This window comes from Schistocerca nitens, chromosome 6 (genome assembly GCF_023898315.1).
Source record: "Schistocerca nitens isolate TAMUIC-IGC-003100 chromosome 6, iqSchNite1.1, whole genome shotgun sequence".
NCBI lineage: Eukaryota > Metazoa > Arthropoda > Insecta > Orthoptera > Acrididae > Schistocerca > Schistocerca nitens.
The window spans coordinates 212400575-212419429 of NC_064619.1; the positions used below are offsets into that span (position 1 = coordinate 212400575).

Below are 18855 nucleotides of genomic sequence, written 5' to 3' on the forward strand. Positions count from 1 at the left end.
CACTGTTTCATGGAGGGTCATAAGTTCAAAACTCACCAGAACTGTTAAATTTTAATTTCTTTATTTTGTTCGAGTACATTCTAGAAGTATCCGCAAATGTCAAGAATCATTGTACTGGAATGTTCTGTAACTGTATATATACTACATGTGTTCCGGCCGGAGGCAGTTCACTCCGCGCTCTTGTATGTGCAAGTGCTGAATAAACCTTCGTTAAGTGAAGTTAGTGTTCGTCATTCATTACACCTTCTTCTATGTGACATTATTGTTCACTTACTTAATGTTGTTATATGAATTTTATTTGTGGCCTCCAAACAAAATATGCTGCGCCAGTCAAGTTGTCTGGTTGTAGATACTTGATGCTGTCAGTGTAAAGCCAGTTTGGGTCGCTAGTTAAAAATAAAGGACACAGAAGACTGATGAAATTTGTGTGTATAGATAATATATTTAAACTGAGAAAAATGTAATGTGTGTGAATTTAATTAATTTGACTGTAAAGTCACTTGCCCATGAGCAATAAAATGTGATTTCTAATCATACATATCTGTTAGTTGTGTTCAGTATATGGATAATCTTTGACGTTATTGCAAGGGCATCACAAACATTACTTGCAATATTTTGCTTTGGGTTACTGAGTCATCCAAATAAAATGGATAAAGGAGCATCGATAAGTCTTCCTTTGTAGTTACTACTGTGCCTTTTCAAGTATAACTGTACTAATGAACACCATGACAGTGTCATTTTCTCTTATTCTAGATAAGGATAGAAGCTGTAGTAATGAATTAAAATTTGTACCAAGGCTGCGACTTGAACCTGGGTCTCTGCTTACTAGCAGATGTGCTATCCACCATTACACCACCCTCACATTGAGGCTGACACAGCTGCTTTGACTGCCCTAGTCCAATGCCGTCCTCAACATAAACATCAATTCACACTTCAGCCCATCTTGGTTTTCCCCTTCATAAATCACAGTACCTAATGCCAAGGCTTTCCAGTATTGGAATAGCACCCCAGCTTTGTATTTAATGGGGAAATCGTGCCTGTACCTCAGGCACAGGTGATCTATTGATCTGATGAACTTAGTATGCCTCCAGGAAAATGTAATTCCATCAGATCAATAGATCTGCTATGCCTGAGTTACAGACAGGATTTCCCTATACATTCAAAGCTGAGGTGCTATTCCAATACTGGAGAGCCTTGGCAATACTGACGATTTAAGGAGGAGAAAATCAAATTTTTTTCTTAAGTGTAAAATGAAGTTCATGTTGGGAATGGTGTTGGATTAGGGTAATCAACATAGCTGTGTCAGCCACAAGGACAGAGTGGTGCTGTAGATAGCACATCTGTCTAGTAAGGAGGAGACCTGGGTTCAAGTCCTGGCCTTGGCACAAATTTTTGTTCATTACTTCAACTTCTATCCTTATTGTAGATAAACCTGAGGCTCAGTATGTCTCTGGGAAAATGTAATACAAACAGATAAACATTATTATAAAAATTTCAGAAATTCAGCTCACACTTTGTAGAAATTCCCCAAAATGGCAGTTCTTGGAGGTGTATAACTCACTTCCAGTTATCTTTATAAATGCATGAAATTTGCATAACACACAAGTGGTACTGATAGAGAAAAACAGTTGACATTTTAGATCACAACCATCATATTTATGTACCAAAACTGGTACTTCATGAGTTGATCATAAGCTGCAATAAAAACTTATAGTTATAATGCAATTGGAGGCATAGGATATGTTCTTGAGATATTATCAGCCTCAGTTGTTCCGTCTGAGCCAAAAGTTGAGTGATAGCATGGAGATGCAGATAAATTGGTTATTAAATGATTCTATCATATATGTGATCAGCTACTGGCATGTCTTGCAGTGAGAAGTTTTGGAAATAATCAGTGTTGTGTATACGCTTGACATTCATCAACTATAGGCACAATCTAGATTAATGAGAAATTGGGAGGAAAAACTTCAATAGCTAAGATTGCAACAGTACAGATTTTTTTTTGATTTCTGGTTTCAGCAAGTTATGTTGCCATCTTCAGATCTCAGGTAATACAATGGAATGAATCCTGACCACGTGCACATTACAGTGTGTCACTTTGCAAAAAGGCATTTTACAGAATAATGTGCTTGTGATCGAGATTCATTAAAATATATTGCATAAGATCCAAAGATAGCAACATAGCTTGCTGAAACTGGCAATCAAAATAAATGCAGGACTATAGCAATCTTGGCTGTTCGAAGTTTTTATTTCTAATTTCATAACCAGCATCTGCTGTGTTAGAAAGATGGCTTGGCTATCATAGACAGCAATTAGTGTGGCATATTTTCACTGGATTACACTGTATGAGGAGAGGGTAGACATTTAAAATCTCCACTAGGTATCAATTATTGCTGATAACACCTGCAATTAATAGCTGTGAGCTACTGATCACATTGAAAGATATCATGTTCTGCCAACTTATGAACCAGTATGATTCTGTAGAATATGCTGTTATAGAATGTCAAAATGAGATCGGGTTATTTGAAAACTCAGGTGCCATTTATTTCTAATCAGGTAGTCTAGAGTATCATGATTTCTAATCAAGAGATTTCTCTGCAGACAAATAAGTATATGCCTTGTTCCAGAGCAATTTCAGTTACTTTGAAGAAGCATGCATTATACAGGGTGGCACAGTTAAAAGTAACCTGCTTCCACTTTGAATGCGAATGCAATATTTTGACTCCTGAAATAGAGTAAATAGCTGCAACAATGGACATTTTATGCAATAATCGATTGTCAGCATTTCAGTTTATTTCATCAATGAAGTTAGACATTTTTCTTTGGTCTGCAGAATGACTTTCTCTATACAAGAAAGAATTTAAATTGTGGAAGCATATGTGAAAACAGGTTCAGTCATGGAAACTCATGAAATTTTCCGTCAAGTATCGGGAAAGAGGACTACCAGCAAATAGAGCAATACAGAGTCTATATGAAAATGGGCCCACCTAAGGATCTGTGCAAATTGTAAAACGACAGATAATTCCTTTGGTTCGCTCACCAGAAGTTATTGCAGACATTCACTGCAGAAATATTCAGAGCCAGAGAAGTCTACATTTAAACTGGCGCAACAGGCATGTGCAAGTGGAAGGAGTTGCCAGCAGATATTGAAAAGTCTTAATTTGAAGCGATATTGTGTGGCAGTTGTGCAGCAATTGTGGAAGGATGACAGCCAGAAACATATAGAGTACCGCACATGGCTTTTGAATAATGTCAGTGATGGTTTGTTAAACCCTTATTATATCATGAATGATGAAGTGTAGTTTCATCTTTCAGGTCATGTGAATTCACTGAACGCGAGGTACTGCACACTGGAGAAACCTAACATTGTGTGTCAGCAACTGCCCCATGAGGCAGCATTTGGTGCAGTGTATTTTTTGACATTACCCTCAGCACAGTTGGATATATGGAAATTTTTGGTATGTTTCGTGCTCAACTTACTGAATATGAAACACTATACTGCTTCTTACAGCAAGATGGGATAACATGTCACATGTCTAAGGTTTCCCTGGAACGAGTCCATGATGTCTTCACTAAGGAATGAACTGTCAGCAAATATTTATGGCCATCATGTTTGTGAAACTAACAACATATGATTTTTTCCTGTGGGAACACTTGAAGAGTAAGATCTATGAAGCAAATCTACACACAGTACAGGAACAGAAAGACAGTACCACCTGTGAAATTGCTGCCATTGATATCCGAACCTTACACCAGGTGTATCTGAGTATGCTAAAATGTCCACAACTGTATAATTGATGTTGCAGGGGGTCACTTTCAACATCTTTTATAAATTATTCTTCACTACACTTTTCATTGTAAATAAATGGTAAGTCCATTCCAGTTCTTTGTTGCTGTAATTTCACTGCATTTCATTTGTACGTACATAATCTACTTTTATGATGCTACACTAACACGTGAGAAGAACTTAAGTGTAACACATTGTATTTAAACAAGCAGACTGTATCATTAGTGATCAATCAGTGGGAACAATTAAAACTGTAAAATATCTGTGGGTATTAACATAGAACAATTTAAGGTATGAGGGTCATATGAAACTAGTAGGAATGGCACACACCAAACTGAAATGAAATGGAAGAATCTTAATGAAATATGATTCATCCATGAAGGAGGTAGCTTACAAAACATCAGTTTGACAAATTCCCGAGTACTGCTGTAATCAGTGTGGGACCTTAACAAGTAGAGTTAATATTGACATAAAGAATATTCAAAGATGATTTGTGTGTTTAATGCAGTGATTATCTCCCCCTTGAAGTGGTCTTACTGTTCATTTTCAAGGCACCCCCTCTTCCACCAGGCTTGTAAAGTGACTACTATTATGTAGTAACAGGCACAGGTAGATTCCCAAATAGGGTTTATTATCTACATTAAAAATCAGTTTAACTTTCAATCAACAAGAAGTTCATACAACCAGATAATAACATGAATAGACTCTCCTTATGGTTCTGAGTCACATCAAGTTCTGTGTTATGTAATGACAGGGTTCACTGAGTTAATGGTGAGCCAAAAATAAATACTGAGCACAGATAATGTTGTCAGTGACATCTATCATCCATAAGAGTAATCCAAAATACAAAAAGGCCATTAACATGGAAACCTGGTGGCACTTCAATCACTTCCAGTTGACATCTATCCCACCATATAATCTTTTAATAACTTATTGTTAATGTCTTCTATGGCTATCCTGTGCTAGTTTTCTCTTAACTCACCTCTATCCTCCATCCATTTATATTGTGGTTAAATAATGATTGGTTTTCTCCAACACACCCAGAGACCTATGACCATAGAAGTTTGGTCCCTTAAAACCCATTAATTCATCCATCCATCCATCCAGTAATAATATGAAGGTCAATATGGCTCCTGAGTGTAAGATTGGTAAGACACAATGAAATATCATGCTTCCTCATGCTGACATATTTATATCAGCAGACATATCCATGTCATATGGTTTGCACAGTCCTTGAAGCACTTCTCGACATCAGCAGTACTGGATAATGCAAGGATCTCTAATTTAGTGGTCTGCATCAATGCAATGAAATGTCATGTCGCTAGGGCCTCCTGTCAGGTGGACTGTTCACCTGGTGCAAGTCTTTTGAGTTGACACCACTTCGGCGACTTGCGTGTCGATGAGGATGACATGATGATGAAGACAACACAACACTCAGAGCAAAGAAAATCTCCACCCCAGCCGAGAATTGAATCCCGGCCCCTTTGCACAGCATTCAGCCTTGCTGATCAATCAGCTATCAAGGCAGACATCTGTACCAGTGCTAAAACTAGAGTGTAAGCTTCATGTGACTCACTGAAGTGCCATGCTTGTTTTGCACAGGTGTATTTATGGCTGCATACATGCCTATGTTGTGCGTGCTCCTTGTGGCTCTACTGGGCATTGGCTTTACTGGATGGTCCAAAAATCTCTGACTCAAGGTCTGTATTAATATGGAATTTAGAGAGGGATGTGGACACTCAGTTCTGTTTGACATGGATATCCAAAACTCTCCTTTTGATCAGCACATACAGTTAAACACAGCCAGCTTCCCTCTGACCTGACAAGGAAGGGGATTGAATGGTGCTAATATATCCATCAGTGGTTCCAGAATTGTAGAGCTAGAGTGCTGCTGATGTGGTCAGTGATGCCTGCCACACCTACAACTTCTAACTTTACTATCTGATTGTGTAGATGAAAATTTGACTTCTGCAAAAAATAAGATGTTTGTACATTGCTGGTGATTTATTTGGAATATAAACCCAATTCATATCACCAAGAGTCAATATTTGAGTGCATAATTTTAGAACAAGACAACTTCAATACTTAACTTGATTGTTGAATCATTAGGTGTGGGGATGTTCCTCATAAATAACAGTTAGACAACATTTCCCTCTGACTTTAAATTTATTCTTCACAGAGATATCAGTAATGTACACAAATTTTTTACCATTATCATTTCATGATTACTTTATAACAATGTATCTGAGCCGTGACTTTAACACAACCAGTACTGTACTGCAATTGGTGTAATTGAAGGACTGTATATCCCACTGCAAACGTCATTGCTGCTGTATATGCTGTACTAAGATGTAAGTATTCAAAATTACAAACGAATTATTACTGCAGTTACTTTAGTTAACTTTCAATGACAAATTATTTATTCACAAATTTTCAAATGCTTTATAAAATTAAGAAGACTTTTTTTTTAAGCAAAATTGTGTTCTCTATGCAGAATTTTACAGAAAATGATCTGTCAACAATTGATTCTAAAAACTTTAGATTTCATTGTAATTACATAATTATTCCAGTTGCTACCATTTGCACCAAATCTTGCTCAGGAGTTGTATATTTTAGTTCAGTTGGTAGCTTACTATGTCATGGTGTATACGAGGGGTGTTTGAGAAATCCGTGCAAAAATAAAAACTACTTACGTATTTGGGATAAACCTTTATTATTTTTCGACATAGTCTCCTTTTAGACTTATATACTTTGTCCAACGCTGTTCTAATTTGTTGATCCCTTCCGAATAATAGGAATTGACCAGTTCTGCAAAATAGCTATTAGTTGTTGAAATCACCTCCTCATTTTAATAAAATCTTTATCCTGCCAGCCATTTCTTCAAATTGGGGAACAAATAGTAGTCCGAGGGAGCCACGTCTGGATAATAGGGGGGATGTGAAATGAGTTGGAATCCTATTTCCATTAATTTTGTGACCACAACTGCTGAGTTGTGTGCTGGCGCATTGTCGTGATGGAAAAGGGCTTTTTTGTGGTCCAATCGCCGGCGTTTTTCTTGCAGCTTAGTTTTCAAATGGTCCAATAATGATGAATAATATGCACCTGTAATAGTTTTACCCTTTTCCAGATATTCGATGAGAATTATCCCTTGCAAATCCCAAAAGACAGTCGCCATAACCTTTCAGGCCGAAGGAATGGTCTTCGCCTTTTTCGGTGCAGATTCTCCCTTGGTAACCCATTGTTTAGAGTGTTGTTTGGTCTCAAGAGTATAGTAATGTATCCATGTTTCATACACAGTGTCGAAACGACGCTTAAAGTCCTGCGGATTCTTCCTCAATAGCTGCGAACCATCCTTGCAACACTTCCCATGATTCCGTTTTTGGTCAAGCATGAGCAGTCGCAGAACCCATCTTGCAGATAGCTTTCTCATGTCACAATGTTTATGCGAAATATGTACTTGTTCATTCAAGATGCCCACAGCACTAGCAATTCCGTGCACCTTAACTCTTCTGTTATCCATCACCATATCATGGATTTATCAATGATTTCTGGAGTCATACCTCCACAGAGCGTCCAGAACATTCACATCACTTGTGCCCATATAGCCACTCCGAAAATTTTGAAACCAATTATAAACTGTTGTAATCAAAGGTGCAGAGTCATCGTAATGTTTATCAAGCTTCTCTTTAGTCTCCTGAGGCATTTTGCCTTTCATAAAGTAATGTTTAATCACCACACGAAATTCTTGTTCATCCATTATTTGACAATTGCTCGACTTCTTTGATTCACATGAATGCCAAACACAAAGATATAGACCAATATGGCTGAAACTTGGTGTGCGTTCTTTCCAAAGATGCTACTAACTAAACATGACCTCAATACGCACCGGTGGTGCTATCTCTCGGACTTTGCATGGACTTTTCAAACGCCCCTTGTACTACTAAAGAAGTCTAATATTATTTTGTCATTTCCTTAGGACCTTCCTAATGCATAAGATGCATAAGATTCTGCTAGGATATGCATGAAGCAGAGAGAAAAATAACATTTACATGTCAGAGTTGTGTTGACATAGGCAGAACTGAATAAGTGCATGTCTTGATTTGTCACAGGTGCCTCTGTGAAGTATAACTGTTTGTGTTCTTATGGACATAAACGATACTTGTGTTGTGCTAATGCATTGAAACAGAAAATATTCAATTAGCATTTCTTGTCTCTTGAGAACATCCATCTGTCCTCACTTGTTTCACTCAAATTGTTGATTAACATCCACGTTCAGGTAATCTTCTCATTTCCCTATAAATTATACAGCTTCACAATTCTTCAAATAAACTCAAGGCGAAAACAATGAAAAATAAAGACTTAAACAATAAATTCAGGGAGATTCATTAGTCAGTATGCCCATTAGTAGTGGGAAACTTTCCTTGAAGATTACTTTGCAAAACTCATTATAAGGTATTTGCACATTAGTAGCCACAAACAGGGGAATAATCAAATATTTTTTCATTAGTGTTAACCTAGTTTAATTACATGATTGATTAATATATACAAGTTACACATACAGGGTGAGTCAGGAGGAAAGGTACATACTTTGATGCATGATAGTGATTCTGAACAAAAAAACTTCATATGGACGTATGCCCTTTTCCAAATGGTTTCTGATATAGAACACATTTAATATAACTTTTGTAAGTTTTTCTTGACTAACTCGAAAATCGCCCTTTCCAGCGAAAATGTGTCGCAGTACAAAATTAAACTGTACTAAATTTCCTACGAAAAAGGTCGTACTCATTTTTTCCCTCTAGAACTAATGGTTTGTGCAAAGAGAGAGCAAGAATATTGAAAAACTCACTCGACACACTTGCGCTGCAGCTTTTGTAGGCATATTTGAGGTAGTTTCCGAACTTGATAGACCACAAGTGTCCTGTATCAAACTGTTCGTCTCAACTTGCTCTGCGCTACTGTGGTACATCGTAAACAGTGACAATGTTTGATAGTACAGAAAATAAATAACAATGAATATTAAATGTATTCTATCTTGGAAACCATTTGGAGCAGGGCATAAGTCCATATGAAGCTTTTAATTCAGTATCACTAATACGATCACCTTTCAAAGAATGTACCTTTCCTCCTGACTCGCCATGTATATTTATAACAACTCTGGATGATGTGTGTCAGAAAGATGGTGACCAAACATGTAAAGAAAGATCTATATATTGTCTACAAGCAATATTCATGCACAATTATATCACAGTTTTAATTATTAAGTTATTCGGCACTTCTCGAATACAAGGATAATTACATTAGAGTGTTGGAAGAAATACATGGTAATTACAAAACAACTCCATACATAGCATGTTGACAACTAAGTGTTACTATGTACAAGATATTGACATATTATTACACTCCAGTATTTGAATTAAAATGGTTGAAATTGTGAAAACTGATTAATAATTAAGATTAGTTTCTTTGTTATTGAGCAGTGGAGCACCGGTTATTGTTGATGGTGGTGGGCATTCTTCCTATTGCATCTCATACGCATCTAAAAGGAATGCAATGATTTCAAAATAAAATTGGCTCCTGAAGTTTTTACCATTTATGAGCTGTAGCAATTTAACACCACCATCAGTTCTGTGGGGCCTGTATCTGATAGAAGCCTGAGCAGCAGGTTAACAGTTCAGAAACAATGACCATATCACACTTTTTTTGTCCTTGCTTAAAATGATTGAAAGTCACTGTTAAATGATTAGCAAATAATCTCAGGGAAGCTGTGGTTCAATTTTTGTGGCAGAGCACAAATTGCATTCGGCAAATTGTGCCTCAGCTCCAGCTTGCTTTTCCGTTACAAATATTACAAAATTACAAATCAAGTACCACTTAACAATTGCAGGGTCTATGTATATTTTGAAATAAAACATGAATATAACCCATTTTAATACATTTAATTATAAGTCATATAAGCTTATTCTAAGACACAGGGAGAGACTTACATACATTATGTCTGCTCTGTTCAAAGGAGACAAACAAAATACATGCAGAATGCTGAGAGGAGTCATGCTCCCCAGTTACATTTTGTTTTATATAAATATGTGACATTTGATATCTCCAATTCATTTCAGCCACAGGATGATTTCTCTGATATAGTTCATCTGAATTCGTAGTTCATACACATTTTACTACATTTTTCACAGACAAGGTGAAATATTTGCAAAAGAAAATCAGTTTGAATTATTTTTATATTTAAAAATAGATGCCTCCTTCAAGTAATACTTCATTTTAAGTAGGAGTTGTTTCCACCTATGGATGTGAAGCCAAACATAGTAGCCATGTAAATAGCCAGTTTTTTACAATTTACATACTTTTCTGAGGCACATCTACCCCAAAATTATTCAGAGGGTGCAGTTTTATACATTTGCAAGAAAATATATTCTTGCAAGTGGATTATCTCCATTTGAAGGGAAGGCTTTGAAAGACTGAACAATTTTGCAGCCCATCTATCGATTCTACTGCTGGAGAAGATTCATATGCCAATTTTAAGAAATGCAACAGCTTCTCTAGTTCTGCAGACACCTTTTCAAGATCTGATATGAAATGTAGAAATGCTACAGTGTCTATTGCAGAATTCTTTTTATATTCAGATACTTTTAGAAAATGAAAAATCCTTGTTTCCAATACCTTTTTGTAAGATATCCAACTTGTGATGGAAAACGGTTACACTGTGTATCAGATCACGTATTCACTTCCTGTTTCTATTTAACTTGATGTTGAGAGCATTTAAATATTTCAGAATGTCTTTCAGGAAAGCAATATGTAGTTCATATTGGACTCATTTGCTAGGGATTCCAAGTGGTTCCTTGCTTCCTGTGCATCCAAGTTTTCCAGGTATGAGGTCACTTGTTCTGTCTTTGCCAGAAACATTTTCTTACTTAGCCTTTACTTAGACAGTGAACAATGTTGTGATGGAGTGAGTCATATCCAGAAGAAACTCCTTGAACTGCCTGTGCTGAATAGCAGAATGAAATATCATAAAACTGATCACCTTGACCAAGCTGTCCATTATACCTTTCAGCATAGTTCTGTTTTGCCACAAAGGGCTGTCTGGTGAATTATGCACTGATAAAACTGTAACCCAGCATTCTTATCCATGATTACCTAGCCATTTTCTTTGTTCATCATTCCTGGGGCCACTTCCATTGAAATGCAAACAATTGTATCAGAATTAATATTTGATTTTGTCATGAAATCATCAAAAAGTTTTGAATAAATCATCTCCACTAGTTTGCTTTAAAATGCAGCAATGCTTCCAATTCATCCCTAAATACTTTACTTTGAATGTCAAAAAATCACACAAAAACTGACAGTAACCCACCATCACAGTCAAATGATTTATTTAGGGGAATGGTGTAGCAATGTGACTTTTGTAAAAGACAACTTTTGTTGTCAGCAGCCAAAATTTATGTTCTTCTTGTATTGCTTCTTGGAAACAATTCGTGAATAGTAGCAACAATACCCTCCTCCTCTCCAAAACACACTGTTTCCATTCCAACATACATTCTTTTTTTATGGAATTGCCAATTAGTTGTTTTGGAGTGTCACTTTATTTTAACACTTTTAACAACAGTGACCATGATTTTTGCATTTGAGGCAAACTGGAATGGGCTTAGCCCCCTCAGGCAGTGTAGGATAATGCTGCTATGAGCTGTGGTGCATGAAGTGTAGTGTATAGATTAACATCTCTGGCTGCCATGCTGTGAGTCATGAGTTCAAACCAAACCACCTGCAATTATTTATTATTTAGTATTTATCATTTCTAGAAGGATCTTGAAATATCTTATGTGTGTGATGTTTATATATTCTGGAATATTTAATGTTTATATAAATAGCAACTTTCAGGAATATTTGATGTTTGTATAAATAGGTGCACTTTCTGTCCAAGAGGTCAGTCCTGTACTGGCTATAAGTTGATGTCAATAATAAATATGCTACCAGTTCTGAGTACTGTACTTTATTGATAATCCTGCCTTCAAATTTGGAGTAGATTGTGGTTTTGATGTAACACTGCTTGTTGTAGACAGTGGGTACTTCAAAACATTTACATCATTATGACTCCAATTAGGCAACATAAAAGCTGATATGAAATTTCCTGGCAGATTAAAACTGTGTGCTGGACCGAGACTCGAACTCGGGACCTTTGCCTTTCGTGGGCAAGTGCTCTACCATCTGAGCTACCTAAGCACAACTCAGGCCCCGTCCTCACAGCTTTACTTCTGCCAGTACCTGTTCGAGTCTCAGTCCAGCACACAGTTTTAATCTGCCAGGAAATTTCATATCAGCGCACAATCTGCTGCAAAGTGAAAATCTCATTCTGGAAACATAAAAGCTGTCAGCTACACTGACAGGAAGTAAAATATAAGCAGTACATTTTCTTAAGAGCCATGTATTCAGGAGAGAGATGAATTCCAGAACAACAGTAAGTCAACTGCACACAAAGCCTCCATAAGTGTTTTCTGTAGACACTGATCAGGACTTGATGAGTTGACTGAAAGGATTTAACTGAGTCACCAAATAAAGCTATGTGAATGATGTGGCATGTTTGACAAATGTATATTTTTACTTGGATGGCACAACACAGTAGTGGTTTGACAATGACGAAGAGAAGCTCAATAGCTGGGACAAATTCCAGGCTGAACTGAAGAAAACATATGACAATCAGCAACATGTCCACTTAGCAGAACAACAACTGCAGAACAGTGGCCAATGTCATGGTAAAATGACACAATCATACATACACAATGTTTCAGCCTTTTGCGATATTGTGAACATGAATAAGATAGGAACTGACAAAATGTCACACTTCATGAAATAGTTGCTGAAGGCACATACCAAGCTTTCATGGTAAAGGATGTCACAGCGACAGAGGAATTCATCAGATGGTGCCAGTGTATTGAGGAAATGCAACAGAAAAAATTCGGACTAAAGATGTATGACCAACTGCTGAATGTGGCACCTATGTCAGTTATGGATGAGCACTATAAGCTCACTTCTATCGTATGCCAGAAGTTAACAGAAGAGATGCAGCAGTATATGGCAGCCAGACATGTTGGACCACATATGCAAAAGATAGCAGCCATGAATGTTGACCCCACACATCAGGAGGTAATAGAGAATGTTGAAGAAGAAGTGTATTGATCTTTAGCACCAATCTCTGCCACCAGCCAAATGCACCATAAAAATAGACTTGGTCAATTCAGAATTATGCCACAACTGTCATAAGACAACATAGCATCCAACCAATGCAGATGTAACCAACTCCTCTGCCAAGTTCAGTGCAAGGCGGAACAACAGACATTTGGAGAATGGAAACAACATGTTGGTATGTTTTCACTGTGGGCAATCTGGACACGTCGTACTGTATACTACTACAGAGAATGATGGTTGTGACTGTTATGCTGCAAGACAACAGCCACCATGACAGTCCCATTCACACCAGACAACTGCACATTAGATCAGATTAGATTAGATACATTTTTCGTTCCATAGACCCAAAAATTAGATAATTCTCGTGGGTGTGGAATGTGTCAGAAAGTATAACATAAAAAACATAAAACTTTTGAATATAATACTTAGTACTCTGATCATTTGTCAGGAGATTGTCAGAATAGGTGAATACATTATGGTAAACGGGAACTGCTAATATTTACAGAATTAATACACTGTCAGAATGAAACATTGTTATGCACTTTTAATAAATTTATCATACACAAAACAGCTAATCTTGACTGTTGTGACCAAGTGCTTTCAAAACTGAAATCTAATAGACATTTTTACTTAACCTTGTCTAACAGTCCCTGTTAAGATATTCATCTGTAGAGCAGAAGGAGTTGCCTATCAAAAAGTCTTTTGAACTCTGTTTAAACCGTGGTTTATTTAAAACCAAGTTTTTAATGGTTGCTGGAAATTTATTGAAAATGTACGTTCCAGAATATTGGACCCCTTTTTCGACCAAGATAAGTGATTTTAGGTCTTTATGTAGATTGTTCTTATTCCTAGTATTGATACTATGTATTGAGCTATTAGTTGGAAATAGAGATGTATTACTTGCAACAAATTTCATTGTTGCTTTTTGTCAGATCATTATAGTTGACCAGTGGGGTGAAGTCCCTCACCGACCTTGAACAAGGCTTCTTCCCAACATACCACAGTCGTTCTGCATCACTATATGGAGTTGCCAGCCGCGTGCCTAGCTACAGACTATAAGAATGTGAAGTGAGGTGATCATCTATGGAGGTGGGGGCACCACAGATCCCCTGTGGGCGACAGCTGCCAAGATGACAGGAAATCTCATCGAAGTTGTTATCGATGGCCAGCCAGTCCAGATGCTAATCGACTCACAGGCTTCTTTTTCTGTAATGTTGAATGCTTAATGTCACCAGTTAATGAAGACTATTTTCACAAGCTGCAACATGGTTGCAAATAAAACAGTGACCCGAATATAGAATAAATTTACTTTACTTTATGTCTATGGTCACAAATTTTTTGTTATCAGACTACCAGTTTCAGTGCCGATTCTGTGTTTAACATTTGACGATGCCACTATGGCTGCAGTACATTAGGACATATTTTTATAAAACAGATCTGAAGATGGTCATTATAGACCGATACTGGTAGTCTGGTGACAAAAAAATTGTGACCATAGACGTAAAGTAAAGCAAATTTAATGAAGACTATGTTCTGTAATAAGAAAGCGATTGTGTTGAAGGTCATAAATGAGAAATACATCCAGCCGGCAGGATAATGTATTATAAAAATAATAATTATTGACAGAATACAAGTATTTGAATTTCTTATTTTAACAAAATGTAGTTGTGATGTTACTCTGGTATGGGACTCCTTGTAGGCTTCTCAGAGAATCATAGACCATGGAAGATTAGAGATCCAGATTGCCAAAGCTATTCCAAATAGCACACATGACAAAGATTTCTGTGGGTAGTTGTCTGCTGATGAAGATGTAGATATCCCGCCATCAACAATGAGGTGAGTTCCAGTCATCAGTCGATGTGAAAAGTTAAACTGTGAAGCTTTTGTTGACTGCAAAAGCTACTCAGGCTCTCAAAAGAAATCTACATGCCAGTGATAATCATAAGAGCTGTAGGTGATCGAGGGGAACTTTGGATCACTAATTGTCACAAGCAGCCACTTCTCAAAGCTAAAGGTATATGTGTAGAGACAGCTGAAACAGTCCAGGAAGGGCAGCTTAGAGTCTTTGACAAAGGATCAGCTCAGTGACCACTACAGTGCAAAGGAGAAAGCTACTATCAAACTGCCAAAGGATCTGACCTGACCGAAAAACAATTCCGCCAAGTAATAGTCATTCTGCATTAGTTTTCAGATGTTTTCAAATGGAGAAAAGACAGACCAAGGTGTCCATGATAAAACAACATACCAACATTGGGGATCATCCACCAATTAGACAGAGCTCATATAAAGGGTCAAAGGCTGAATGATAGATAATCTGGGAGGAAGTGAAAAACATGCTGCAAGATGACATCACTGAACCTTCAGAGTGTCGTTGATTCTCTCTGATGGGCCTTCTGAAGAGAAAGGATGGCACATAGTGTTTCTGCATTGAATGTATTGGAAAGAGCAAAGTATTTCTCAACTATTCTCAAACTATTAATAACATGGCTTTTTATCCTCGACATTTTGGCAATACTAATTATTTAAAAATTGTTGTGATTTCTGTGTTATTAGTTAATTTAAAATTAAAATAATCACTGAATAAGGCAAGTTTTTCTCATTGTTAAAAACTTTCATTAGCCTTCGAAATGAACAAGATGCTCAACCAAAATGTTCAATCGGAAGAAAAGTTTGGGAACTCCTGGTCTAGAGTACTTTCAGAGGCTGAATGAGGTACTCTACAACCAAAAGAGACTGCCTTAGCATTGTTTGGGACTTCAGCAAGTTCTGGCCATATTTGTTTGACAAACCATTCACCATAGTGACACATCACCATCATCTACGCTGACTGACTAATGTGCACATGCTGTAGCATTTGCACCCCATGTAGAAACCTGCTGAAGGATGCTCTGCTCTGCTCTTCACCATACGTGTGTCAGACCAAAGTCAACATACAAGTAACTATTCTCTGGACAGCTGCTTGACAGTGTGCTGAGTTTAGGTATAATGTCAGCAGGCTAGTGTAGGACAATTACAAGTCCAATCTAAAAAGTTTTTTTATTTGCAGCTTAGATCCACTATTACAATTGCAAAAGGACTTAATTGTACACACAGAATGAGTCAACTATCTCTAGAATTTAAATTGACTGAGAAATTAAAGCTTGGAAAATATTTTTGGTGGCCCAGTTTCCAACCTTCTGCAGTCTGTATACGCTAACTGCCGACCATTGGAATAGAGACTTACGGTCAGTAAGTGGACCCTAGTTTCTTACAAATATACAAGAGTTTTTGTGAGATCTTTATTACTAGAGCCTCCCACAGTGTCTGAAAATATTTTATTTGGGCTACTGTTAATGTCTTGGACGCGAATCAACAACTTTTCAATGCTATCAGGAGATTGTAGACAGTACTGCACGAGTTCCTTGCTGGGATGCATCTGTTGTGAGCATAATCAGGGTTGCCACAAGTTCTGGAAATCAGGGAATTTCAAACATATCAGGAAAATCAGGGATATTTGAAAAAAAACACTGGAAATATCTCGTACTTATCTCAGTAGCATGAAATTGTTTGTTTACTGAGATGTCATGCTTCGTTGGTGGCTAGGCGCAGCTAATTATGTGCGCTGCTCCCCTACCCTTTCATTCTTACTGCTTCTCCCCTTCTCACCTCTCCCCTCAGTTTGCAGTCAGTGCTGCCACCATTTCTTGCTGCTGGTGTAGCAGCTGCTGATGAGAGGCTGGGAGGCTTGAGGAGTGGTTTGTTTGGATCCGATTCTCAGAGAATGTTGATGGAATGGCTGGAGACAATGGTCATGTGTGCACGAGTTGTGTCTGAGTGATTGTGTGAATGTGTGTGCACTCTCATTTTCTGACAAAGGCTATTTCCAAAAATTTAGTTGTGTGTGTGTGATAGATAGTCTTTTCTATATGCCTGTCTGTGGCTCAGCGATCATCTTTATGGTGAGTTGCTACCTATCCTCATTAGTATTGCTTCTCAGAGTATTTTTGCAAGTTATCTGTTGCATGGGTGATCATCCCAGTCTTATTTCATCAACATGATGTCTGTGACATGTGAATAACTGGCCGCACGAGTGGACTTCTATTATGGACCAAAACCGCAGGCCATTTCTGCGGGTATCTCTAACAGATCGGGCCTTCCGATCTCAAGCCCATAAGTTCCCACTAACGTATGGGCCCTGCCTGTTGGATCTAGTATCACTGATTTGCCTGTAGGCCAGGTCTGTCTGTGTGTGGCATAATGCGGTGGATTTTCATGGTTTATCGCTGGACCCAGGACTGTGGTGCTCCTCGGCAGGCCAGAGGCCACGGGTGATGGATTTCAGGAATTGCGACCATCTCATCGCAAACACATTGTACAGTGCAGCGTTTTTTAGACATTTTATTTATTCTAGTACATTTTGGCACTTCAAAAGTAGTTTATATATTAGAAAGAATGGATGATAAGAAGAACATTGTAGCAGTCGCTGGCAGTTTGTATGCTACATACTCATGTATTTCTTGAAAGAAAAATCAAACAATATCTGTAGAATAATAGCCATAACACAGTGGGTAATAACCGACAATAAAAAACATAGTAGAAGCAACATTTTATTGGCGGTCACCTGTAGTGTTGGTGTACACAACTCTTCCCCACCTTATATGTTTCTTTCAAGAGGCCTACTTTTTCTTGAGGTTATTTCTGAAAGCAGTGAAGGTATTTTATATCTGTTTTGTGACTCCAACAAAATGCGCATTTCTGTCATTAAATGTGTTTTGCTTTATTGAAATAACATCAGTGGTCTTAATGAAACATATATACCATTTGGCTTGCTTTTTCCATCTAAAAACAGTTCATTACGAAAGATGTTGCAGTTAGTACTTAACATTTTTGCTCAGATGTTTAGAAATACAGAAGTCCTTACATTTTTTGTTTACTTATGTCTTTAATTATCCTTGAGATCTCAAACTTTGTCAGGAAAAATGCTAAAACTTATGTAGAAATCAGGGAACTATCAGGGAATTTCACTTGGGGAAACTTTTGTCAACCCTGATAATATGCCTGATGGATGTATATGTTACAAGTCAGAGTGGTGTTCTTAAACACTTTTTAAGTAAGAGGAGAAAGCTTTATGGCATGCACCTGACCAGAAAAATTTCACTTACTTTTTCTCAGCTGATGGAATGGGTAGTACATTGAGCTGCCTAAGGTATCAACTTCCCCTAATAATCAGCCTTCCCAAGAAACATTGCAAATCCCTTCAATTGTTTGGAGCCTATGAGTTGTCAATAGCTTCAATGTGTTTCTTCATGGTTGTTAGCCAGCTTTTGCTTTATATACACTCAAGGTAATCGAGAGTCAGCTCAAAGAAGTTTCATTTGTCCAAATGACAACACAGGATGTTAACTTCAAGTAATTCAAATGTCTTAGAGTTCTGCAAATTTTGTTCCCAGGTGACCGCAGCTATGATTACAATATCCAGATAGTTTTCACAATTTGGAATACCTCATACAAGTTGTTCAAGATTCCTTTGGAAAACTGCAGGAGCACTTGTAACCCCAAATGGTATCCACAACAACATTTTTAATACTAAAATTTTTTTCATCTCACCATTGACTGGAAAATCATACGCATGAGCCAGATCTAATTGAGAAAAAGTATTGGCTTCTGGCTAGCTTTGCCAGCAATCCTCCAGTATAAGAATAGGCTAAAGATCAACATTTCACTTGGCATTCACCATGCCTCCATGTATTCTAATTAGCTTCTTTTAAAAATGACCATGAGGATCACTAAAGTGTTCATTACTTTACAGTCCATGCAACTCATTTTGTTGAAAATACACAGAGTGAGTGGCACTGGATGTGCTCTACAGAATTTAGGGACAGCTAACTGTTTTG

At 37.5% G+C, this 18855-nt stretch overlaps 1 protein-coding gene across 3 annotated transcripts in view; it reads left to right on the forward strand.

Annotated features, from left to right (window-relative positions):
- LOC126263718 (asparagine synthetase [glutamine-hydrolyzing]) overlaps positions 1 to 18855 on the forward strand; it is a 197346-nt gene that overhangs the window by 36739 nt on the left and 141752 nt on the right. The gene's annotated exons all lie outside the window — the stretch shown is intronic.